Source organism: Heterodontus francisci, chromosome 10 (genome assembly GCF_036365525.1).
Source record: "Heterodontus francisci isolate sHetFra1 chromosome 10, sHetFra1.hap1, whole genome shotgun sequence".
NCBI classification, from domain to species: Eukaryota; Metazoa; Chordata; class Chondrichthyes; order Heterodontiformes; family Heterodontidae; genus Heterodontus; species Heterodontus francisci.
In genome coordinates this window covers 16,282,837-16,309,718 of record NC_090380.1, presented here as the reverse complement: position 1 = coordinate 16,309,718, position 26,882 = coordinate 16,282,837, and the positions used below count along the sequence as shown (strand labels likewise).

The 26,882-nt window shown below is 43.1% G+C and overlaps 1 protein-coding gene across 6 annotated transcripts in view; it reads right to left on the bottom strand.

The window, feature by feature from the left end:
- Window positions 1–26,882, bottom strand: part of mcf2la (mcf.2 cell line derived transforming sequence-like a) — a 418,987-nt gene that overhangs the window by 312,992 nt on the left and 79,113 nt on the right. The gene's annotated exons all lie outside the window — the stretch shown is intronic.

Below are 26,882 nucleotides of genomic sequence, written 5' to 3'. Positions count from 1 at the left end.
AAGTCTTTGAAATCTGCCCTGTCAGGTGGATGTAAAGGATTCTTTTGTGCGTTGTTGTAGCATAGTTAGGGCATTATTGATAAAGTCTCGGAGTGTGGATGAGGTCAACTAATAAATTATTTACACATCTCTATTTACACTCTCCCCAAGCCTCTCTAGCTAGCATCCTTCGTGCTGCTACCCTCTTCTTCCAAAGTCCATTACCATGTGACTGTTACATCACCACTACAGTGGGAGGGGCTACTCTCACTGTCTCCAACATTAACCCTTTCAGGTCCTTATACTACAGCTCCCCTCCAAGTCTTTATCCATAGATTTTCTTTAACATATATACATTTTTGACTTTACCTACTACCCTTTCTCCTCCCCAAGTCTCTGACTTCACAGGTTTAGTCTGTTATGAGGTTTCACGGCTCTTCCTGATCTTGTTCTAGTCTGACTGGGTTGATCAGTAGTCTTCCTTGTAAGTCTGGATCGAAGATTTGGTTGATCTTTACTAAGGATTGCAGTATTCTGTTTGCTTTGGGTTTCTTCATCATCATTTGGGTCTTCAAAATGAATGATTGACTGTTGCTTCTGGGGAATAGGGATAATATTTCTATTTCTACATATGTTCCCTTCTGTTGTGCATACTACATACGATCTCTGGTAGTTTTCATCTCTGTGGATTACAGTACCTTCCCTTTCTATGTCACATATCCATAATCTTTGGCCTTCAGTCAGTTTCTAGCACAAAACCTTTTGTTGCAATTTCAAGTTTTCCTGGTTTCTTACTCTCTCTCGTAGTCCAGAACATCCAATCCAGAGCAATTTTTTCAGGCAACACAGGAAGTTGTGTTTAGTTTAGTTTAGAGATACAGTACTGAAACAGGCCCTTCGGCCCACCAAGTCTGTGCCAACCATCAACCACCCATTTATACTAATCCTACACTAATTCCATATTCCTACCACATCCCCACCTGTCCCTATATTTCCCTACCTATACTAGGGGCAATTTATAATGGCCAATTTACCTATCAACCTGCAAGTCTTTTGGCATGTGGGAAGAAACCGGAGCACCCGGAGGAAACCCACGCAGACACAGGGAGGACTTGCAAACTCCACACAGGCAGTACCCAGAATTGAACCCGGGTCGCTGGAGCTGTGAGGCTGCAGTGCTAACCACTGTGCCACTGTGCCGCCCCAAACGTGTTCTTATCATCCTGCCCATCAGTAACTCTGCAGATGATAGTCCACACTTCAACAGTGTAGATTGATAAATTAGAAAAGTGAGGTTGGAAGGTCTTCATTCTTCTTCAACAAGGACTACATTTTTTACACCTCTTTTTGCTTCACCATTTGATTGTGGATGTTGTGGTGAACTTGAGATGTTGAAATCCCATTCTTGTCGTAAACGGTGTGAAATATTCATTTGCAAACTGCGGTCCGTTATTTGACAATACTTCCTCAGGGATACCATTTGTCACAAAGATGTCTTGTAGAACTCTTATAACTGCTTCTGTTGCTGTTGAATATAACCTTCTCACTTGTATCTACCTTGAGAAGCAACCAATGATAATTCTGCAGAATTTTCCATTGAACATGAATGATTCCATACCTAGGACATTACCAAGGTCTGGTCAGATATTGAGTAGTTTTTTTTTTATTCATTTGAGGGACGTGGGCATCGCTGGCTTGGCCAGCATTTATTTCCCATCCATTATTGAACTGAGTGGCTTGCTAGGCCAGTTCAGAGGGCATTTAAGAGTGAAACACATTGCTGTGGCTCTGGAGTCACCTGTAGGCCAGGCCAGATAAGGACAGCAGATTTCCTTCCCTAAAGGTCATTAATGAACCAGATGGGCTTTTACAACAATGGTTTCATGGTCATCATTAGACTAGCTTTTAATTCCAGATTTATTAATTGAATTCAAATTTCACCATCTGCCATGATGGGATTCGAACGCATGATCCCAGGGCACTAGCCTGGGCTTTAGATTACTCGTCCAATGACATTACCATTACGTCACCACCTCCCCATTATCAGATATTCTAGTCTTTGTATTGCACAGATCTGGCAGTTCTGGATCACATTTTCGATGTCTTTGGATATTCCTGGCCACCACACTGATTATTATGCCCTTGCTCTGCACTTTGTTATTACCATGTGGCCTTGATGTAGACGTTCCAAGATATCCAATCTAAGTGAACTGGGAATGACTAGTCTGTCATTATAATCCAGCAAATCGTTCAGGATAATGAAGTATTTTCTATATCCATAGAAAATTTTCATTGCTTTCCCACTAGGATGTTCTTGTGGCTACCCTTGTGTGCAATACTGCCTTATAGGAATACATTCTTCATCACCTTTTTGGACATGACAAATTTCTTGCCAGTGTTGTGCAGTATATTGCGAATATGACTACCTCATCCACAAATTTCACATGTTGTGTTGGATGGTCGACTGTCGCTCTCAATAGCGCATCAGCGGACGTTTGCCTCTACAGTCACCTACATACAGTCGCCTACATATATCTTAATCAATCTTAAATGAAATTTTTGGATTCTTGGATGCATTTTTGCAATCTCCTTTTCATGTAACAAAGATACCAAAGGTTTATGGTCTGTCTCAATGACAACAGCGACAACACTAGCATCTACCCGGCAATGTGGAAAATTGCACAGGTATGTCCTGTACACAAAAAGCAGGACAAATCCAATGTGGCTAATTACCACCCCAACATTCTACTCCCAATCACCAGCAAAGTGATGGAAGGGGTTGTGGACACTGCTATCAAGTTGCACTTGCTCAGCAATAACCTGCTCACTGACGCTCAGTTTGGGTTCTGCCAGGGCCACTCAGCTGCTGACCTCATTATAGCCTTGGGCCAAACATGGACAAAAGAGCTGAACTCCAGAGGTGAGGCGAGCGTGACTGCCCTTGACATCAAGGCAGCATTTGACCGAGTATGGCATCAAGGAGCCCTAGCAAAACTGGTATCAAGGGAAAAACTCTCCACTGGTTGGAGTCATACCTAGCACAAAGGAAGATGGTTGTGGTTGTTGGAAGTCAATCATCTCAGTCCCAGGACATCACTGCAGGTATTCATCAGGGCAGTGTCCTATGCCCAACCATCTTCAGCTGCTTCATCAATGACCTTCCTTCAATCATAAGGTCAGAAGCAGGGATGTTCGCTAATGATTGCACAACGTTCAGCACCATTCACGACTCCTCAGAAACTGAAGCAGTCTGTGCAGAAATGCAGCAAGACCTGGACAATATCCAGGCTCAGGCTGATAAGTGGCAAGTAACATTCGTGCCACCCAAGTGGCAGACAATGACCATCTTCAACAAGAGAATCTAACCATCTCCACTTGACATTCAATGGCATTACCATCGCTAAATCCCCCACTAACACCCTGGGGGTTACCATTGACCAGAAACCGAATTGGACCAGCCACATAAATGCTGTGGCTACAAGAGCAGGTCAGAGACTGGGAATTTTGTGGCAAGTAACTCACCTCCTGACTCCCCAATGCCTGTTCACCATCTACAAGGCACAAGTCAAGAGTGTGATGGAATACTCTCCACTAGCCTGGATGGGTACAGCTCCAACAATACTCAAGAAGTTCGACACCATCCAAGACAAAGCAGCCAGTTGATTGGCACCCCAAACACCACATTCAACATTCATTCCCTCCACCACCGACGCACAGTGGCAGCAGCGTGTACCATCTACAAGATGCACTGCAGCAACTCACCAAAGCTCCTTCGACAGCACCTTTCAAACTCGCGACCTCTACCACCACCTAGAAGGACAAGGGCAGCAGATGCATGGGAACACTATCACCTGCAAGTTCCTCTCCAAGCCACACACCATCCTGACTTGGAACAATTACCGCCATTCCTTCATTGTTGCTGGGTCAAAATCCTGGAACTCCCTTGTTAATACTGTTGGTGTACCTACACCCCAAGGACTGCAGTGGTTCAAGAAGGCATCGCACCACCACCTTTTCAAGGGAAAGTAGGGATGGGCAATAAATGCTGGCCTTGCCAGTGACGCCCACATCCCACGAACGAATCAAAAGAACTTTCAATCCAACAATATAAATCAGAAAATATCTCACATTCTCATGGGACGGCAAATGCTCCTTTTCCAATTACAGCATACCTTGTCTCTGTCTCAGATGTGTAGTATATTGGTCTACTGGAACCATCAGGTTGCTTCTGGAAAAAGGACTTCCCCTATTTCCATGGAGGAGGCATCTGCAGCTACCGTTGTTGGTAGCTTCGGGTTATAGTGTGCCAAGATGTCCAGTGATTTGAGCATTTCTTTAATCTTCCAGATGCTTGTTCTTGATGTGAACTTCAACACCACACTTGATCTTTTTTGAGAAGCTGTCTTAGCGGTTCTGTTACCTGTACTAACTGAGGTAGAGGCTTGCTACCCGACCTGAACCCGACATGTGTCAGGTTCGGGTCGGGTGAGGCCCATCTTCCGGGGCCAGCCACACACAGTAAGTGGTCTGCTGGTAAGTATTTATTAAAAAAAAAAAAAAAAAAAAAAAAAAAAACTTACTTGAGCTAGGAGTCTGGGACGAAATGGAGTCTGCGCAGTGAGCAAGTGACGTCACCATGACATCTTGCGCATGCGCTGCAGCTTCTTGCAGGTTCGATGTCAGGAAGGTAAGCAAAGGGATGGTTGGGTCAGGCTCGGGTTGGGCCGAGTAGTGGCGGGTTCGGGTCGGGTTCTTTTCCCGACCTAAAGCAGGCCTCTAAACTGAGGTAGAATATTTGGCAGACTGTTTCACCATGCCAAGGAATCTTTGGGGCTGCTGAATGGAAGTAGGAGTAGGGAATTCTGTAATGGCTCGTGTCTTCTGTGGGTCTGCCATGATACTTTTACTGCTTACCATGTGTCCCAAGAAACGAATTGATGACTTGGAGAATTCGCAATTCTCGTTCAGTGTTTACCCTGCTTCTTGAAGTCATTGTAGAACTGCTTGAACTATTTGGTCAAGTTCCTCTACTGACTGCCCATGTATCAGGATGTCATCCATGTGACACATAACTCCTCTGAGACCTTCTAAGATGTTTGACATAGACCTTTGGAAGATCTCTGGTGCGGAAGTTATCCCAAATGGTTACCAACTGAAACAAAACCATATGAATGGTGTTATAAATGTGGTTAGTAATCTTTAGGTCTCATCTAATGGAACCTGCCAAAATCCAGTATTGGCATCAAATTTGGTTAACATGGGAGACAATTTTGCCAAGCTGTTATCCACTGTGGACATTGGATGAATTTCACACACCACTGCTTTGTTAAGCTACATTAAATCCACACAGATACAAAGTGCACCATTTTGTCTTGGGACTGGAACCACAGCCGAACACTGCCCCATAGGTTTCAGAACAGGAGAAATGACTCCCATCCTGGTCATCTCTTCCAACTGGTCTTGAGCTTGGTTCATCAATGTGTGAGGTATCTTTCTGGGTGCAAAGATACACACTGGTCTGGCATCTTCTTTAAGTGTGATTCTATACTCTGTCTTGAGTCTTCCAAGACCTGTGAAGAGATTTGGGTAGGTAGTCTGTTTGAAAGTGACTGTTTACCTGTGGCTGTTTGACTTCATCAATCTTCTTTATCAGATGCAGTTCTAAGTACGCTTTTCTGCTTAGGAGAGAAAATTCTTGGTTTTGCAAGACATATAGGGTTTCCATAGTTTGTCTCTCTCTATACTGGAGAGTTGCTTGAAGCTTACCCTTCAGTTGGGTCCCACCTGGATCATGCAACTGTGTGTCCGCCGGTTGTAGGCAATGTTTTGTCAATCATGGCTCTTGGTTTGACAGAACTGTGACACTAGCACCTGTGCCCAATTTGAAATTTGTTAGATGTCTATTTACAAGAATGTCCGCCATCCAAAATCCTTGATTTGGGTCATTAATTTCACCTGGGAAATGTCCTGGCTCCTTGTCTGCTGGAAGTTAATGCACTTCATTTACCTCTCTGTGTGAAGGTTTCTTGCTTTGCATGAAGAAGTCTTGCTCTGGCACATTTTCCTAGATTGGTCTGTCTTTTCCGGTCGAGTGTGAGGTCATCCTTCGACTGCAAGAGATCTGATAAAGACTCAGCTATTCCGCCAACTATTCGGTCCCTCGGAACTATTGAGTTCCGCCTTCAATTCTCCATCGTCACATTCCTTAGGCAATCTGTACAGATCATTTATAAAAGAATCTACAGATTCACCTATCTTCTGGACTCGCTTGTTAAATTTTGCTCTTTCCAGAATTTTGTTACTACAGTAAATTGAAATATTTGTCCAAGGCCTGTAGCACATCCTCAGATTTATCAGAAGCCTCAATTATTCCATGCCTCACAATCACATCATCCACAATTGCACCCATAGAGTATAAGGATGTACTTATTTGTTATGCTTCTGATATAGTTTGCAGCTGGGAAGCAATCCTAAATCGCGGAAATCTTTTTCTCCATAAAGACCAATTCTGCACCTGACTGGGTCCTTCCTGATTGTGGAAGATTTCAGGCATTCTAAATTTCAAATCCATTTTGTTTCCCTAGGCTTCATTAGACTTTTCAGGTTGTTTCCCCTTTCGTTTAAATCATTTTGGCTTTAATGGAGGTGCTCACGCTCTTTTTGGCGGTTTCCTGTGCTTTGAGCATTCCCGCACTTTCTACGGTCTGGTTAAATTCTGCCTGCTGACTCCCAAGTTGCCTTTTCGCTTAAGATCGACCTCACTCCCCACTTTTTCCAGCCCAGTGTGCCATTATCCAACAATTACCTTTTTAAAAATCTCTCACCTGATTCTGGACCATCACCTAGCACCGTGACTCGGAACCTGATCATTGGACCTGGATGTTTCGTAGCAGACCACCATGCTTTTGTGTAGCCTGAATGCCTGCACGGCTGACTCAGACGGTCTGCATCTTCGTCTGCTACGGAGCACTCTGGAGCTCTTTGTAGTCCCCTGATGTGATCTGCTGTTCTCTTGGTGCTACTTCACGAGGTAAGGTGTTTTCAGTACTTTCTGGTCGTTTTAACTGATGCCACCATGTTATGTATTGTTGTTGTAATTGTAGCGTAGCTAGAGCATTACTGATAAAGTCTCGGAGTCTGGATAAGGTCAACTAATAAATTATTTACATATTTCTATTTATACTCTCCACAAGGCTCTCTAGCTAGTATCCTTCGTGCTGCTACTCTCTTCTTCCAAAGTCCATTACCATGTCACTATTACATCACCACTACAGTGGGAGGAGTTGCTTTCACTGTCTCCAACATTAGTATAAGGACCTAAAAGGGTTACAGATTCCACAATACTATTTCGAAGAGGAGCAGGGTTGTTCTCCCTGGTGTCCTAGCCAATATTTAACCTTCAACCATCAATAAAGTGGAATATCTAGTCATTATAGCATTGCTGTTTCTGGGAGCTTACTGTGCACAAATTGACTGCTGTCATTCCTACATTACAATATGACTACACTTCAAAAGTATTCCATTCATTGTAAAAAAAAAAACCTTGGGATATCCTCAGATCATAAAATAGCACTACATTAATGCAAGTCTATCAACTGGATAAATTCCCTTTTCTCCTGGAAGGATGAGATATTTTAACTATGATATTTTAAATAGAAAATATAATGTATTTGACAGACATCTATCCAACATTAAGGTTGCAGCTCACTCCATGATTAGGAATCTAATCATGGATACATCAACTCACTTTTATGTTCAACAACACACAGCAAGCACTCTACATCAAGAATGCTGAGATACTCTTTCATCTGCCCCTGCACTAAGCCTCTGTGAGCCAGCTAGGGTAGGGAAAGTTATGTGGATTGCAGGCCTAATGTTCTGTTGCAGCGTCTCACTGAAGCTGCACTTTTCATCATTTACATGCTGCTCAACCGACAGTGTGTTTGAAATCTATAAAGAAGCCATGTATTTTTTTGACCTTGTCTAACAAATTTCTTTTCTGAATTGGAAACAATGTACTGAACAAACCCTGGGAGCGTGTGAAAGGACGGCCTGTGGGAAATGACTACAGACAACAGAATATCATCTAGTCAAGTGGACCTGACTGTCTCTAAAATGGGTTTGAAAGTTATAACACTCATTGCATTTCACAAGTAGTAATGGTTCTTTCACAGATGCTGTGGGTACTTTCCCTGATACTGCATGGTAACAAACTGGCCTTCAAAGCAGAACAGTAAACAAACTGCAGACAGTTTTGAACACGTAGAACAGAACAGTGCAGTTACACGAGAACTAAACCAGATACTGTAGTTACACATGGGAACTGAAATATGCTTTGCAGTTACACACCTGAACTGAACTAGACACTACAGTTACACATATGAACCGAACCAGGACTTGTAGTCACACACGAGCTGAACCATGTACTGTAGTCACACACATGAACTGAATCAGGCTCCACACTTCCGCAAGACAGATCGAACCAGGCTCTACAGTTCCACACGACGAACCAAGTCAAAAGTTACACATGGGAACTGTAGCAGGCTCTGCAGTTACGCACATGAATGGAATCACACTGCAGTTACACACATGAACTGAACCAGCCAATATACTTACACATCTGAGCTGAACCAAACAGTGCGGTTGCACATGGGAACTGAGGCCAGCTCTGCAGCTACACATGGGAACTGACCCAAGCACTGCAGGTACACATGTGAACTGAAACAGGCAATATAGTTACACGGTTTGTTATGACTGAGGCGGGAGGAGTGCAATGTTTATTCTATTAAAACTGCTCCACAGATCAGGACATATATTTAAATTTTTCCACTTAACGATATGGTCAATCATATACTCTATTTTTTCCAGAATAAAACACACTAACCAGGTTTCTTTAATGAACAAAATTATCAGTTTATTATAAAACAAGACTTAGCCAGTGATGAAGTAAAGCATAAACACAGATTGAAATATTAAAGTTCCCTTTCTACCTTAGCTCCTCACACTCACATACATCCATCAGTTAACTGAAAAATAAAAGGGATTTTTGTTCAGAGCTCTGCTACAGACAAAAAAAAACACTTGGGCTGAATACTTGCTCATTCTTGAAGAAACAGCAGATGAGATATGTTGTGTTCTAAAACTGGCATACAGTCTGGCCTCTGTTTATGCTTTACTTCATTACTGGCTAAGTCTTGTTTTATAATAAACTGATAATTTTGTTGTTCATTAAAGAAACCTGGTAGATGGGTCACTGGGATCTTTTAGAACAGTTTTATTCAAGCGGCATGGGAAATTAATTTAGCAGGCCTTTCTTCAAAGACGGGAGACGAGATGAGTTAACAGTGGATTTCTCAGGGTCTTTTAGAGGGGTGCTGGAAAGTTGAGCTGGGTTGTGGTCTTCTCTCATTCCTTGGGAATTCTCTTCTCTCCTTGGAAGTCCTCTCCCTTTTTCTAAGAGATGGAACAGGCTGAGCTGAGCTTCTGTTCTTCAGTTTTATTTTTTCAAAACTACAACCCCTTTTCAACAGTTCATTCTCAACTCTAAACAAGTCAAAAGTGAAGCTGGAAACAAAGTCTACCTTCTGACCTATCACTTCTCTGCACATATCTTCCCCAGTTACCAGGGTATTTTTAACATGAGTCATGTGACAACCAGTAAATGTTGTCAAACAAGTCCTTTCAGTGTCCTCTTAATGACCCTCTTGGAAAAAACTGGTCCAACATTTCTTCAGTTTGATCATGAATTCCTCAAAAATAAATTTAACAAAAACAGAAGCACTTTCATAACAGTTTGCAACCATCTTCATCCAGAAGTGCTAAGTGGATGATCCATCTCGGCCTCCTCCTGAGGTCCCCACCGTCACAGACACCAGGCTTCAGACAATTCAATTCACTCCACGATATCAAGAATTGGCTAAAGACACTGGAAAGAGCAAAGGCTGTGGGGCCCAGACAACATCCCGGCAGTAGTACTGATGACTTGGGCTCCAGAACTAGCTGTGCCCCTAGCCAAGCTGTGCCAGTACAGCTACAAAACTGGCATCTACCTGGCAATGTGGAAAGGTGCCCAGGAATGTCCTGTACACAAAAAGCAGAATAAATCCAATCCAGCCAATTACCACCCATCAGTCAACTCACAATCACCAGCAAAGCATTTACTCACAACATGCTCACCAATGCGTAGTTTGGGTTCTGCCAGGGCGACTCAGCTCCTGACCTCATTACAGCCTTGGTCACACAAAGAAACTGACCCTGACGCTGGAGTCATGCATGGGAACTGATCCTGGCTCTAGAGTCACACATAGTATTAGGTATCCTGGTTGTCTTCTGGTTCCCATAAGTTAGAAATAACCACAATTTAAACTTGGAAAGGCAGGAGTTCTTTGTTTTAATCATTCAGCTTCCATGCTGCCTTGGCTGGTGTCCTGTTACACATCACATGAATGTCTAGTGCAGCCGTGACTGTTGCCCACTGGAACACTTACACAACAATTAGTTCCTAGCTAATTCATTCTTAGCACTTTACAGATGTTATATTTGGTGATACTATTCCCCCTTTCTTTAAAAACATAATGCCTATATATCAATATAACTGTCCCAGTCATTAACTTTTTCTACACTAAAGATCAACCGACTTTTGGAAATAATCTGAACCCCCTTTATAGAGTCTTTTATAGAGTGCATTCTTTTCTAAAACTATTATTCACAGTATCACTTAGGTGGCAAGATGCTGTGCCTCAATCTTGTAGATTTGGCATTCGTTGCCCTCAGTGGCACACTGCACAGGCGATGCTGTGCTTATTGTTCCTGGTGTTGTAGGAGTTGGGCTTGCTATTGCTAATGTGTCATTTGCTGGTGACGTTGTTAACTTTGCCACACTAGATAGTGATGCTTCCGGTGTTATTGATGGTCTTTACTGCGTTTCCAGTTCAGGTGTAGGTCGAGTATGGATTCTGTTCCTTCTCATTTGCTTACCGGTTTCAGTCTCAATGATGTATGACCTTGGAGTCTCAGCTTCACCAATAACTTTTGCTGGGCTCCAGATTTTCATGATTGGATCCTGTACATGTGCTGTTTGTTCTTTCAACATCTCAGGTATGGATTTAGCATTCTTGTCAAAGTATTGATCTCCTCTTACCTGTGCTTCAGTGAGTTGTTGTCTCACATCCTCCTGGTCACTTGAAGGATGTATTTTGCTTGGCCGAGTAGTCTTATATTTTCTTCCATTCAACAACTCTGGAGGTGATTTCAATGTCAGCCTTGAGAGGTGTGGATCAGAGTGACAATAAGGCCTGGCTTGGGTCTTCCTTCATCACTTGGTATTTCGCAAGGGTTCTTTTGACCGTCTGGACGCGTCTTTCTACAAACCCATGTCCCTGTTGGTAGTGTGGTGTTGAACCCATACTGGTCAATAAATTCCTTAAATTCTCTGGAAGTGAATTAGGTACCATTGTTACTTATTACTCTTTCAGGAATCCCTTGGTCAGTGAACAGAACTCATACTGCTGAGATGATTGTTGCGGCTCTCAAATCTTTCATCTTCCAAATAAAAAAAAGGGAACTTTGAGTAGTAGTCTATGACTATGAGATACTATACTTGATTGCGAGTGAATAAATCGGCTCCTACAGTATGGCCATGGTCTGGGTGGCACTTCAGTAGCTGTCATCTTTCTGCCGGGTGTTTCTGTACTTCTGGCAAACATTGCATGTAGACAGCACATGTTCGATGTATTTGCACATGCCTATCCAGTACACAGCTGATCTGGCTCTGAGCTTACACTTCTCCATTCCCATGTGGCCTCCATGTATCTTTTAGAGAAGTTCTCTCTGCATGGTTTTGGGTATGATTATTCTGGATCTGGCTAGCAAAACTCCATCTTCGAGTGAGATGTCAACTCTGATAGACCAGTACTGTTGTATTGCTGGCTGTGTTGCTGTATCTTATCAGGCCATCCCTGGATCATTTGCTGAGACAGCAGCTGTAACTCCTGGTCTTTGCTGGTCTCCTCTCTAATTTGACTCGGTTTCAGTGGTGTTACATTCACTAGGTGATGAATCTTTATACCTAGATCTTCTATCGTGTGTTTCTCCTGTAGTAACAACTGAGATACTAAGAGCAATATTTCTCTCCCTGGCTTGTACTTCAGAGTGATATCGTCACTCTGAAGCCTCAAGAGTAACCTCTACAGTCTTGCTGGTGCTTTACATCGATTTTTCTTGTAGATCTGCTCCAGTGGACGACGATCACTACGAACGTTTTCACATAGAGATGTGTGTGGAACTTCTCACATCCATACAAGACTGCCAAAAGCTCTTTCTATGATGGCATTTCTGGTCTCAGCTGATGTTAGAGCTTTGGATGCAAATGCTATTGGCTTTCCCACTTGTACTAGGGTTGTTCCCAGTCGTTTTGTGGCAGCATCTACATGGAGAGTTACAGGTTTCTTTCTGTTGTCGTATGTCAGACTTGTCTCCTTGCATATTACCTTTTGGAGTTTGTTGAAACTCCTGCTGTGTGACAGATACTCTGCATCTCCCACAGGTTTGCTATGTGTTCCGACATGTACAGTATGAAGGAGCTCATGTATTGGATCAAGCCAAGGAAACTTCTCAATTCTCTTACCTCTTGGGACTTCCATCCCAGAGATGCCGGAGATTCTTTCAGGACTCAGCTTGACTCAGTCAGGTGAGTACACCATTCTGAAGAACTGGCATTCTGTCGCTTTCACAATGCATTTGTCTGCATTTGGTTTGATCCCAGCTTTCCTGGTTCACTCCATGGCTTCATGTGAATGGTTGTCATGTTCTTTTCCATCAACGCCATATATCTGGATATCATCTACTATGCCAGCTGTTCCTTTGCATACCCTGTATGTCTCGTTCACTTTCCGCTGGAACACATCCGGGCTCACTTTAAGGACAAAAGGTGGACGCAGGAATTTGTACTGTCCAAAGGGTGTGTTGAATGTGGTCAACAGCGAAGATTCTGTATTTAGCTTCACATTGCAAAGTTTTCAGCAAGCTTGATGCCAGTGTCATTTCTGGCATCAAGCTTGCTGAAAACTCTGGCCCCTGCCAGTGCTGTTGTGATCTCTTCCAGTGTTGGAACAGGGTAGTGATCCCTCTTTATTGCTTGGTTAAGATCTTTGGGATCCAGTCAAATTCTTAGCTGTCCATTTGGCTTCTCTCAACACGACAGAATTTACCCAATCTGTAGGCTCTGACTCTGGCAACCACCTACTTTTCTTTCATTTCTCAGAGCTCTCTTTCAAGCTTTCTTTTTAGTTTTATTGGTACTTTACATGGGGGATGAATCACTGGTTTCATTGATGGGTCAATAGTGATGTGATACAAAAATTCTTCAAAACATCCAACTGTCTCATTAAAACGTTCTGGGTACATTTGTACCAGATCTTCTTTGCTTCTGATCGGAGGGCGCTTTTCCGTGGGTGTACTATCTTCAAACTTCAGTGTCGACTCCTTCACATCACAGTTTACTGAGATTATCTGCAGCTCTTCGCAACTGCTCAACCCCAGGATAGCAGACCATTTGTTTCAGTAATGTAGAACATACAGTTAACATCTTTTCCTTTGTGCGTCCCTCCGATTTGGGTTGTTCCTAGCTGTTGAATTTCAGTTCCCCCATATGCTATTAGCATGATGTTATTCAGTTTCAGAGCATATTTGGAAAGATATTCTGTTATAGTCTGAGCGGGATGATGTTACTCTGTGCCACAGTATCAATCTCCACCTTCAGAGTTATCATTGTGGGCTTATTTCACAACCTCTTCCTGATCTGAATGGTCGTGTGAATTTCTTTTCTTTGGGAACTGTCACATCCAGACATTTCATGCAATTGTACGGTTCCTATGTCTATCATGTTCTCAAACCCATCGTCATCTTCCATGAATTTTTTGGTTTCTTTTCCTACTCATTCGCCCTGTTACTCTGGCAACTCGTCTACCACCTCTTCCCATGTTCTGCACATCTTTTCCCAGCGATTAGTCCTTCCCCAAGCTCTGCAGATTGATCCATATGCCAGGACATTTCCTTCTGTCTGTGTAATCGTGTGGTCGTCCACAGCTCCTGCGCGTCTTCCTCTGTTTGGTGTACATTCTTTGTTGTTGTTTCACTGCATCAACCCTGCTGCCTTTCTCTTGGCTTAACTGAAGGCTAGCTGTTTGGGTAGCGAGTGCCTTCATCTGCTCTGGCAGTGTCTACAGCCTGCAATATTGTGAGCTTGTCCTTTCCAATTAGAGCTTTCTGTACTTCAGGATGTACAGAATTCCAAATGAGCTGATCTTATAGCCCTTCATCTGTGTCCTTAAATTTACATTTTCTGGCTGCATTTATCAATCATGTTATAAAATTGTCAATAGGCTTACCTAGTTCCTGTCCGAGGCCTCAAAATTCATATTGGTATATCCGATGATTTGGTTTTGGCTGGAGATGGGTGCTGAATCTTTCAAAAATTTTGTCTGGGTTTCTGCTGTCCTGCTCACTCAGCTCCTAGCTGTTAAATAGATTTAATCCTTTATCTCCTGCCCACAGAGGAATATAGCTACCCCTCTCCTCTTCACTGGCCCTTTTTAGGAAACTATTGAATGTCAATCTGCACTTCTGTTGAAACTTCTCAAATGCCTCTTTGACATCATCAGCTTCATAAGTCATTATGGACTGTAGCTATGCATTTACTGCTGTTCTAGCCAACATTTTGTATTTTGTTTTCACACAATTCAGTTTTTCTTTCTCTCTCTCACTGGCACTACTTTGGGTCAGTTTTCTCAATCAAATTCAGCATTAAATTAATTTAAAATGGTTTAGGTTTACTCACAGACCCTCACTGCCACCATAATATGTCTCATGGTTCCCATATTTTAGAAGTAATGACACTTTAGACTTTGAAAGGCTGGAGTTCTGTTTTAAATCATTTAATTTCCATACTGCCTGGTAAAGGACTGCTCTAGGCTGGTGTCCTGTTATACAACACATGACTCTCTAGTGCAGCTGTGAATGTGGCCCCCTGGAACACCTACACATAACAATTAGTTCATAGCTAATTAGTTCCTAGCACTTTACAGATAGTATAACAATAAAGAAGCCAGATCAGTCAATCAGCATAGTCTCACGCGGAAGCCGTACCAGGCAGCGTCGTTACATGTGAACTGAAGCAGACACTGCAATTACACACAGGAACAGAAACAGTGTAGTTCCCAGTCTGAACTGAACCAGGTACTGTAGTTTGCACTGCAGCTATACACGTGAACTAAGCCAGACACTACAGCTACGCACGTGAACTGAGCCAGACACTGAAGTTACACATAGGCAAGGAAAGCAATCCCCAGAGATTAGAGTATACTGTAATTGAACCCAAAAATATAAGTGTAATTTTACAGAAAAACTAAAACTGATCACTTTACCAACCTTGGTATCGATTTTGTTTCCAAACCCTGACAAATGTAACAAAAGGTAGATGCAAATGAGGCTGTTCATGTACTCACAACTGAGAAAATCCTCTGTATCCGAAGAAAACAGCTGCAACCCAGTCTCAAAGGGAATTAAAATCTAAATAATTGTCATGTGATGTGCCAAGTCAGGTATGAAACTAGTGTCTATTTGGGTCATTGTTCATTGTTAATATATTTATTAAAATAGTAGATACAGAACATGTATATAAACACAGGCATCTTCATTACTCATATCACACAACCAACTCCCATATTGGGTTTGAGCAGAATCAGTCATATTGTGCGATTAGAAAAGCAATGATTTAGCTTAGAGCTGGTACTGGAGAAGAGAAGGTTAAGAGATTTGAAAGAGGTATTCAAAATCATGAGGGGTCTGGACAGGGAAGATAGGGAAAAATTGTTCCCATTGGTGGAGGGATCGAGAACAAGAGGGCACAGATTTAAAGGTATTTGGCAAAAGAATCAATAGCGACATGAGGAAAAACATTTTCACGTAAGTTCTGGAATGCACTGTCCGAGAGTGTGGTGGAGGCAGGTTCAATCGAGGCATTCAAGGGGGAATTGGATTGTTGTCTGAAAAGTAAGAATGTGCAGGACTACGGGGAGAAGGCAGGGGAGTCGTGCTAGGTAAACTGCTCTTTCAGAGAGCTGGTGCAGACATGATGGGCTGAATGGCCTCCTTCTGTGCTACAACACTTCTGTGATTCTGTTATCTTAAGGGCCCAATTTTAACCAACTCAAAACCCTATTCACTTACTGAGTTAAAATTGGGCCTTAAAACTACTGTCAGCAGAGACTCCATCCTGGAGTAGTTTGCATTACTCATGCCTGGCGATGATGCTGTGAAGTGGCACAGAAGGCAACCCACCATACAGGCATCTCACCACCACAACTCTCCTCATGCATCACCCACTCCACTTCAGCAGCAGCTACAAACTTAAACCTCCATCACTTTTTTCCCTGTCATTTTTAAATCCTCTACCCCTTCAGGCTACTAATGGCTCAGGTACCTTTTGAGGCTCTTGATTTTCTCAAAATGTTTTAATAAAAATGTCAAACACAGCAATAAAAAGCGACATAGTGGCGCAGTGGTTAGCACCGCAGCCTCACAGCTCCAGCGACCCGGGTTCAATTCTGGGTACTGCCTGTGCGGAGTTTGCAAGTTCTCCCTGTGTCTGCGTGGGTTTCCTCCGGGTGCTCCGGTTTCCTCCCACTGCCAAAAGACTTGCAGGTTGATAGGTAAATTGACCATTATAAATTGCCCCTAGTATAGGTAGGTGGTAGGGGAATATAGGGACAGGTGAGGATGTGGTAGGAATATGGGATTAGTGTAGGATTAGTATAAATGGGTGGTTAATGTTCGGCACAGACTCGGTGGGCTGAAGGGCCTGTTTCAGTGCTGTATCTCTAAATCTAAAAAATCAAACTGAAAGCCCATCAAGCCTGCAGTAATACTAATCTACTGATAAAGCCACTTCAATTTCAGCGATCACATTATTACCACCAGCAATTCAAACACCAGCATCACAACTGCCAGCCATTATAAATGGCATGATTTGGAAAGTCTCTGCTTCAGCACAAGTCCTTAATGGCGACCAAACCGTTTCTACACAGTTTGGTGTAGCTATTCACCCCAGCCCTCTTGCTCATTTGATTTTCACAATTTTGGTAGACACATGCCCAGACCTTGTATTCCTGGTTGTGGGAGTCTCATTCCCAGTAGTATTTCTATGGGTCCCCCCCATTCAGGAGACACTCCCATTGGTGTCATTACAACAGGAAGAGGATCCATCACAAATGATGGGGTGTTCCTCAACCTATTGATAGTGGGTCTCCAAAGCCTGAAGTGTAGGGACAGGCTCTTCAAAGGATTTCTGTCCCTTGATTGTGGTATTTATGTTGTATTGTCCCTGCCTTTAAAGTTTGACAAAGAGAATTTCCTCTCTCACCACATGTATTCTTCAGAGTGTGCACCATATGCTGGCAATAGTTATGCAAGTGAGCTTACATCAGCCAATTGTGTACTATTAGCACATCTCCTATAGACAAGGCACAAGAAAATGAGCTGAAAAAAAAAGTTGTCCTTTGACTCTGCCCCCTTGAAGCATGCTACCATGAAGAATCAGTGTCTATCCATCAGTAGCCTTGTAATCTCCTGGGAGAGACCAAAAATACTGACTGACCACAGGACAAAAATTGGCCCCCATGGGTCACAATCCCAAGGAGGGGATTGGGGCCTTCATCTTAGCCACACTTAGAAACAAAACTTCTCATATTATAAATGGTGAAATGCTTTCAGTGTGACTGACTGGTTAAGCCAAATGAATGAAATACATGATTAAACTAATGGATTTTGAAGCTACCCTCAAACCCAATGACAGTTTAGTTGCTGTGCGATTTAGAACTGCTTCTGGGGACGGCATCTGCATACATATAAATATAGACAGTAACCAAGACAACCAAGGCATCCCTGAGTTACCATGCAGGTCTGACACCAGCTCCACTGACCCAGTAGGCATGGTTTCTACTGCATAAAGTTAAAAATGGGTATGCACCATTGTAGTCCCTTCACATTCTAGGAATGTATGTAGCATTGATTTAAGGTTCAGAGATCAATTATTATGCTAAACCTTATCTGGAGGGGCCAATTTTCCTCTGCTTTATACCTGGGGTGTGCTTATCTCTCAGGCACAAAGCAGAGGAAAGAAAACACAGGGACTCATTACATTGTCCTCTTCGCACGAACATGCTTACTTTTACAGTTTCCTGAGGGAACCCTAACACCTGGGGCAGACATAAGAATTTAAATAGCGTGAAAATAGGGCATGGGTGGCATCCCCACAGCTCCTTTTCCTATATTTTTCCTAGGCACCTACAGTAAGTGGGCCTTAGTGCCTCTGCCCAGCCACCTCAGATCGAAGATCAAGCATCCTTTGTTTCAGAAGCAAATGATCTTTGGGGCTACAGACTTTGTGGCTGCTGTTTTGGGACAGCAGCCATGAGACCAACAGCAATGCCGCTGTTTGTAAGCTTCTGAAGCCAGGAACAGTAGTAGGTTGTCCTTTCCCATTTGTAGATGAAGGCTCTTGTCAAGGGTGGGGTGAGGGGAGGTCCCATGCCAGGGAACATCACACCTATGAAGGTGACCTGAACTCAACTTACATAGGCCAGTTCTGGTCAGGACAGGCCAGGAAGTAGGGAAACCAGCCCCTTTCAAAGACATCAAATCTGAAACTGTAGCTGCAGAGGTCTTTCTCCTTGAAGTGTCTGCAGAAGAAAGAATGGTGAGGAGCTCAAATAACCATTTATCTGTCAAGTTATCCAAAATTCACTAAATATGAATGAATAATAGAATGGATCAATGAGGAACAAGTCACCAGCAGAAAGCTGAGCAATCAAATCCCTCAGTTGTTCTTCAAAGCCAATCAATAGCAACTACTTACTTTTGCTTTTAAGTAGAAAAATGTCCCACTCGGTTTCTATACTGCAACATTAGCTACATTGGACAACAGCAGGTTGTTTTAATTGCACTATTTTTGGGGGATAAAATTCAGGCTTCACAAATTTAGCAGCAGGACAAAGCGGAGACCATTACAATTGTAAAACAGTCAGGAATGCAGTAGTGTGACTCTGGTTAGGGATTTTTTTATTATCCGTTCATGAGATTTGGGCATCACTGGCAAAGGCAGCTTTTATTGCCCATCCCTAATTGCCCTTCAAAAAGGTGGTGGTGAGCCATCTTGTTGGACTTTTGATGTCCATGTGGTGTAGATACACCCACAGTGCTGTTAGGAAGGGAGTTCCAGGACTTTAACCCAGCTTTAGAGCATTAAGTGTAGGTAAATTGTTGTAGCTCTTTATGGACCATTCAGAGGCACTTCAATCCTTCCTAATCGCAATCTGTGATTGAGTAAAATGTTGCACACCAGGGATGACCATAATTCGGGGTGAGGGGGAATTGACATTGTACAAAAATGTACATTGATCATGGCTGAGAATTAATTTACATTACAATCCCCTGTGAAATGAGCATCATAGGTCTTTGTGCGCAAATTGTCCGCCACATTTCCTATATTACAACAGAGACTACACTTCAAAAGTACTTCATTGGACATCTCAAAGTGCTTTAAAGCCAGTGGTCATGAAACAGGGATATGAGCAGTGGGCAGGAAAATGGAGTTGATGTAGATCATCAGTGATAATTGCATTGAATAGCAGAGATGGCTCAAGGGCCCAAAAGTTCTACTCCTGCTTCTATTTGTTATATTCTTTTGAAAGGTGCTATATGAAAGTCTTTCTTTCTTTAGCCTTGCACAGAGAGTTACTACAACCTGCAGAATTGTATATTCCTTCATCAAAACAGTTTTGACCATTCACTCCGTTACAGCAGACTGATTATTAACAGTCCTGCTGAATGGACGAGCTATGATAGGCCAAATGGCCTCACTCATTCATAACCATCTTGTGACCCTGCCAAGAATCCTTCACATTGTCCCTGGCCGCCTCCCAGTGCTAACGGTGTTCTTTGTTCAGAGTCCATGTGGTGTTCCAGCAAATTACTTATTGATGCTGTTGAAATATTCACAGCAAGATTTAAAGGAGGCCTCCAAAACCTGCAGTGGGCAGCTGGGCACCTAAATTTATTTTATTTAGAACCATTACAGCCAACATACAGTACGACTTTGATCCCAGGCTGATCCACTTTTGAATCATAAGTTTGTTTTTGGTCTACGGCCTCATCCAGCCACTTCGCATATTGTGACTGCAGCATCGGGTCTGGTCATTCAAACCACTTTTAACATTTATTTTCATTTAATTACAGGAACTGGAAATGTTCCATGGTTCAAGATACCCAGTACAGTTACAATATAACTATTCAGACAAGGCAGGCCAGGAAATTCAGAGGCTACAATGGAGCAATCACACAAGTTGATTTCAGTGTCATTTTAGTGATGGTGCAGAAAAAAAATCGGGGAATTCTTGAATTGCTTATTATTCTCATGTTGAGGACCTCGCATGGACTTTCTGCATCAATGCAGAGGATATGTATAGCAATATCTACAAACTTGGCATCCTAGGGATGTGAGGCTGAAAGGAGAAGGCAGCTATGGGTTCCTAGCTGCGCTCCTGATCAGTCCTGGCTGTGGGCATATTTCAGAGTCCATAAGATATTTTTAGTCAAGTTTCTGCATTGTGTTGATCAGGAGGGAGATCAGAACCTTCCCCTGAAATGTTTTTACAAATGTTTGAGTTACAATCCAAAATGCAACCTGTCAAAAGGAAAGAAAAACAGAATTACATTTACACACTATCCTAACTCAGAAATATATCACTGTTCCTTCACTGTCGCTGGGTCAAAATCCTAGAACTCCCTTCCTAACAGCACTATGGGTGTATCTACCCCACACGGACTTTGTTTTTTATTCTTTCATGGGATTGTGCGTCGCTAGCAAGGCCAGCATTTGTTGCCTATCCCTAATTCCTTGACAGTTGAGTGGCTTACTGTTTTTCTCTGGTTCTATGGTTCTTCATGATTTCAAAACAACAGGTAAGAGTCAACCAAATTACTGTGGGTCAAATATAGGCCAGACCAGGTAACGACAGCAGATTTCCTTCCCTAAAGGACATTAGTGAATGAGATGGGTTTTTACGACAATTGATGATAGTTTCGTAGCACCATTACTGATACGAAATTTCAATTCTAGATTTTTATTAATTTAAATAATATATTATATTTATAAGAGTGGTTCAAGAAAGCAGCTCACCACCACCTTCTCAAGGGCAATTAGGGATGGGCAACAAAAGCTGGTCTTGCCAGCATCACCCACATCCCATGAATAAATTAAAAAAGATTATATAGCACTTTTCATGACCTTAGGAAGTCGAAAGTGCTTTACAGACAATGAAGTATTTTTAAAAAGAGTAGTCACTGTTATAATGTAGGAAACGTGGCAGAGAATTTGTGCACAGCAACCTCCCACTAACAGCAATGTGATGGTCAATCTGTTTCAATGATGTTGGTCAAGGGATGAATATTGTCCAGACACAGGGGAGAACTCCCCAGCTCTTTGAAATATTGCTATAGGATCTTTTACAGCCACCTATGAGGGCAGACAGGGCCTCGATTTGACGCCTCATGCAAAAGATGACACTCTCAGTACCACTCTGGAGTGTTAGCTTCTATTATGTGCTTCAGCCTCTGAAGTGGGCCTTGAACCAATATTAGACTTTACAATCAAAGTCACATCTTAAAACAATGGTCCCAATATTAATCTGAAGGCAGCTTCTGAGCAGATGGAAGTAATTGTGTGGGGGAAATCTAGGAGTCAACTGAACAGATTAGAATCTGCAATCTCAACTCAACTGGACCAATGTTGACCTTTGAGTTTCGCTGCTCCAGGCTGTGCAGTGGACGTGATGCGCACCCGCATAAGCTAATCTCAGCTGTATTTAAAGGGACAATCCACGAATGGAAATTGAAGGCGTTCATGATGGATGGTGGACATAGAGCAAGGGCAGCACCAAGATTCAATCATGCCTTGCTGGATTTACTGCTGGGTGCAGTAATAAGCAGGAGGGACAGACCTTTTCCCAACAATGGGAAGAAGAAACTTGCAGCTCTCACTAAGGCAGCATGGTTAGAGGTAGCAGAGGAGGTGAACTGCAGGAACATTGTGCATGGGCCATGGATGCAGTGTAGAAAGCAGTTTAATGACATAATCAGATAAGGAAAAGTGAGTGCATTTGCTGCTTCACCTACATTCTGTGCTTTAAGCACTGTCCTCCCTTTCACTCTCTTGCTAAGAATTCTGCATCACATCACTCCTCCCATTCACTCAGCTTTCAGGAGCACCCATCCTTCACTTTCTACGCATTTCATCACCTCCCCATTTATCCACCTGCTGGTGCCACCCACCCCAATCCTTTGCAATTTGATACAGCTGTCTCAGTCACCCGCACTGAATTCATTGCATCCATTGGGTGAATACCTGACCGTCACTCACTCAGGTCTAAACACAAGGGAGAGGGACAGGACTAGAGGTGGACTGGCATAAATAATCCAGATCATTGGTGAAGAAAAAGCCCTGGATTTAAAATGGCATATCTGTGTCCCTCTCAGTTGGAGATGCAGAAACAGGGAGCTCGCAGATAGCCATTGACAGAATTACAAATATCTCTGTCACACACATGCTGACTTTATTTCATCAATGACTGCACTACGAGAAGACTGAATCTGGTGGGTCAAGATTGTGACAGTCTTCCAGGGTCTTCATGCATACAGCAAGCATCACAGGCCATCCGAGAGGTCAATTCCTCAGAGGAGCTCATTCCTTCTGAGAATGCATCATCACAGGACTTACAGCTATGCACCAGCGCAGATACTTGCACTCCAGTGGCTCCATTTAAAGTTAGTTGAGTTTTCACCGAGCGATTCATACCTCAAGTGAGCATGAGCAGACACTGGTGGCAGGGACATGTGTGGAGAGCCCATGTCAGGGTCGGGGTTTTGAGGTGGCCGGGGGGGGGGGGGGGGGGGGGAGAAGAGGGGCGGGGGGGGGGAGGCACGGAGGGGTAGTGTAATGCTGTCCAAGCTCTGCTCAGCTGAACAGAGATGCTGAACCCCACAGTCTTTCATTGAGAAAAGCAATGCTGAAGGTTCATCCACCCAGTGAGGTACTGACAAACATGCCATCCACACTCTCCACAATACAGTATCACTAGTGGATTGGTTGTGCAGCAATTGAAAAAATGTTTGCCGTAAGAACTAGGAGCAGGAGTCAGCAATTCAGGCCCTCGAGCCTGCTCCGCCATTCAATGCGAACATGGCTGATCTCATCTTGGCCTCAACTCCACTCTCCTGCTCATTCTCCATAACCCTTCAACCCACTTCTAAATTAAAAATCTGTCCATCTCCTCCTTAAATTTACCCAATGTCCCAGCATCCACCGCACTCTGGGGTAGTGAATTCCACAGATTCACAACCCTTTGAGAGAAGTAATTTCTCCTCATCTCTGTTTTAAACCTGCTACCCCTTATCCTAAAACTATGACCTCTCGTTCTAGATTGCCCCACAAGAGGAAACATCCTCTCTACGTCGACTTTGTCAATCCCCTTAATCATCTTATATACCTCAATTAGATCTCTCATTCTTCTAAACTCTATAGAGTAAAGGCCTAAACTGCTCAATCTCTCTTCATAAGACAAGACCCCATCTCTGGAATCAATCTAGTGAACCTCCTCTGAACTGCCTTCAATGCAACTACATCTTTTCTCAAGTAAGGGAACCAAAACTGCACATAATACTCCAGGTGCAGTCTTACTAATGCCTTGTACAGTTGCAGCAGCACTTCCCTACTTTTATACTCTATTCCTTTAGCAATAAATGCCAAAATTCCATTTGCCTTCCTTATCACCTGCAAACTAGTTTTCTGCGATTCATGCACGAGGACCCCCAGATCCCTCTGCACCGAAGCACTCTGAAGTTTCTCTTCATTTAGATACTAATTTGCCTTTCTATTCTTCTGACCAAAATGGATAACCTCACACTTATCCACGTTAAAATCCATCTGCCAAATTTTGGCCCATTTATCTAATCTATCCATATCCATTTGTAGATTTATTCCTTTATTGCAACTTACTGTCCCACCTATTTTAGTGTCATCTGCAAATTTGGCTATAGTACCTTCTACCCCTACATCCAAGTCATTAACATAGATTGTAAATAGTTGAGGCCCGAGGACCAAACCCTGTGGCACCCCACTAGTTACATCTTGCCAACCAGAAAAATACCCATTTATCCTGACTCTCTGTTTTCTGTTGGTTAGCCAATCCTCTATCCAAGCTAATAAATTGCGCCTAACCCCATGTGAACTTAGCTTGTGTATTAACCTTTGGTGCAGCACCTTATCAAATGCCTTCTGGAAGTCCAGATAAACTACATCTACAGGATCCCCATTATCCGCTTTGCTTGTCACAGCTTCGAAGAACTCTAGCAAATTAGTCAAACACGATTTACCCTTCATAAAATCATGCTGACTGATGGATTGCGTTTTGACTTTCTAAATGTCCTGTTATTACTTCCTTAATAGTTTAGTTTAGTTTAGAGATACAGCACTGAAACAGGCCCTTCGGCCCACCGAGTCTGTGCCGAACATCAACCACCCATTTATACTAATCCTACACTAATCCCATATTCATATCACATCCCCACCTGTCCCTATATATTTCCCTACCACCTACCTATACTAGGGGCAATTTATAATGGCCAATTAACCTACAAGTGGTTTCTAACAATTTCCCAACAACAGACAAACTAACTGGTCTATAGTTTCCTACATTCTGCCTTCCTCCCTTTTTGAATAAGGGAGTTACATGAGCTTTTTCCCAATCCACTGGAACCTTTCCCGTATCCAGAGAATTTTGGATTATAACCCCTGGATCCACTATCTCCACTGCCACTTCCTTTAAGACCCTAGGATGTAGGCCATCAGGCCCTGGGGACTTGTCTGCCTTCAACCCCAATAGTTTTCTCAGTACTTATTCCCTAGTGGTGATGATTGTTCCAAGTTCCTCCCTTTCTATAACCTCTGCAATACCTGGTACTATTGGAGTGAGTGGCCGCCTTAATGTACCTTCAAAGCTCTCAAATGTAGGCCTTGCAGAATTTGGATGCCATCTTTTCTGCTGTCTTAAGCAGGATGACAGCTACTTTATCTATGGTCTTACAATGCACCAGATTACCCGCGGTCCCCTTCCCTGTAATATTACCTGTTCCTTTGGTATGTGAACTATTGAGATTCACAGGACTCAAAGTAATATCCAAAGAAAATGTGGGTTATTATAACCTAACTAGAACCATACATGTGGATACATAGCTACTACAGGAGCCACAACAATTCACATCTTACTGGGGCAGGCTCACAACTCCCTCGTCATGTGTGACACAATATCACTTCCTCTGGTGATCTTCACTTTCAACTTCTCAATGTCATCCCACAACACTGCCCCCCACCCCAAACATGTCACCCCATCTCATGGCCAAGTCTGTCTCTGCACAGGTGCAGATGGAGCAGTCTTTGGTGGGACTCTCAGACTCCAAAACCCAAGGGAGAAGGCCAACAGCATCTTAGCAATCAGGTAGGGATCTGAGCAGCCAGCCTCTACTTCTGCTGAAGCCACACAGGATGCATCACATCAAAGTGGTAAGAAGACAAGTTGAAGAAATTGTAATTCTCCAAGGGTATGCACACAGCAGTTTGACAGATTCTTATGTCAACTTTCTTTTTTACATCATGTCACATAAAATTTATTCATTAGCATACATCCACATCTTTCCAATTATTGCATCCTGAGTGCCAACTCATCTCTTTCACTTGTTTCATGATGAATGGGACCCGCAGGGCAAATGTGCAACAGAGGGATAAGAGGCTTAAGGACTCTTGAGTGCAAAGGGAAGGGTTGTCCTCGTGGTGGAAGCAGACTGCAGGATTTCATTTGTTGGAATTCACACTAGGTGAACCATCACAATTATTTTTTATTTGTTCATGGGATATGGGAGTCCCTGGCAGTAATCTAAGTGGCTGGTCTAGCATTGGGTGCCCTACCTTCATCCTCTTACTCCTCCTGCTCTGCTCTCAGTTTTCCTCATCCAAAGATGAGTGGCAAGACCCTTTGATCTCCTCCACCTGCATTCCTTTCTACTGTGCTATGTTGTGCAGGATACAGCATACGATCACCCTGGACACTCTTGCTGGCAAGTACTGAAGAGAACCTCCAAACCTATCAAGGCACCTGAAGCACATCTCCGACATTCCGATGGGTTGCCCAATGACACACTTGGTGGTCATGTGGCTTTCGTTCTAGTGCTCTTGCGTCTCCTTTGTGGGGTTCCTCACAGGTGTCACAAGTCAAGTTTGAAGTGGGTGACCCTCATCTCCTACAAGCCAACACTCATTATTCTTCCTGGAATAAAAGGTTTTGGGATGTTGGTCTGTTGCAGTATGAATGAATTATGATAGTTCCCAGGAAATCTGGTACAGTGAAGCATGAACCTCTTCTTGGGGTTTCAAACCAGCTGAAGGAATAATATCCCTACTTCATAAAAATTCCTTGCTGTGGTAGCAGTGCTCAGATTGTCATGTCTGTGCTGTCGATAGCATCCTGTACCTGGGTGAATTCAGCCCTGGAAAACAAACCATAAGTCGACTAGAAGATCTTGGATGTGTCACCGTTACAAGCCATGGAAGAATCCAGAGGTGAAAACGTTGAAGACGGTGGTCACTTATGCTGCCACAGTTAATGTGGGGCCACTCGGTCCAGCAGAGAGCAGATCTTCATGTAGAAGGCTGCAGTTATCTGCCACCACTTGACACAACCACCTCAGCCTGCAGAAGTACTACTCTTCTGAAAAGGTCAAGGAAGCTGAGCTCCTAT